This window comes from Sinocyclocheilus rhinocerous, unplaced genomic scaffold (genome assembly GCF_001515625.1).
Source record: "Sinocyclocheilus rhinocerous isolate Xijiao unplaced genomic scaffold, SAMN03320098_v1.1 scaffold988, whole genome shotgun sequence".
Lineage (NCBI taxonomy): Eukaryota > Metazoa > Chordata > Actinopteri > Cypriniformes > Cyprinidae > Sinocyclocheilus > Sinocyclocheilus rhinocerous.
The window spans coordinates 2085755-2086515 of NW_015650363.1; positions in this window are offsets into that span (position 1 = coordinate 2085755).

The following is a 761-nucleotide window of genomic DNA, read 5'->3' on the forward strand; positions in this document are numbered from 1 at the left end:
TATTCTAATTTGTTGAGATAGTTAATTGGTGGGTTTTTGTTAAATGTGAGAGAAAATCATCACAATTAAAAGAACCAAAGACTTAAACTACTTCAGTCTGTGTGCATTGAATTTATTTAATACACGAGTTTCACAATTTGAGTTGAATTACTGAAATAAATAAACTTTTCCACGACATTCTAATTTATTGTGATGCACCTGTATATACGAAATAAATAAATGAAAGCAAAATAATTTTTTTTTCTGGTGTAAGCATCAAAACAATGCCCTACCGTATTGCAACGCATCAAAGCAGTCAATCCAACACAGTCAAGAATAACTTAAAGAGGTTGCCACCGTTTAGTAGTCCAAGTGGACTAGCTTTGGCTCTTCCTGTTGACTTGAAATTCACCGAAGTTTTCCGTGTCTTTTTCCCGTGTCACTTGAAATGTTTCCATTTTGAATCGTTGTTACCAAAGGCGAGACACGTGAGAAAAAAATAAACGATCAGTTGTGGGACTATATTCTGTAATAAACCGCACACCATTCATTGCTGAACTTTCTACCGTCCGTTACTGGAAATGAAATGAAATTACGGGTTGATATGTCCTGATCTCAATAAAGTTTACACACGCTTTTGGTCCGTGAATTAGATCTCGCTAGGTTTGGCCAGGACCGGTTCCAGAATTAAATCAACATATTTTATGTTCCGTCCATTGCCAATCACTGCTATTTCGAGAGTGAATCCCGCATAAATATGCGGATGTCATTCCCGAAACTTT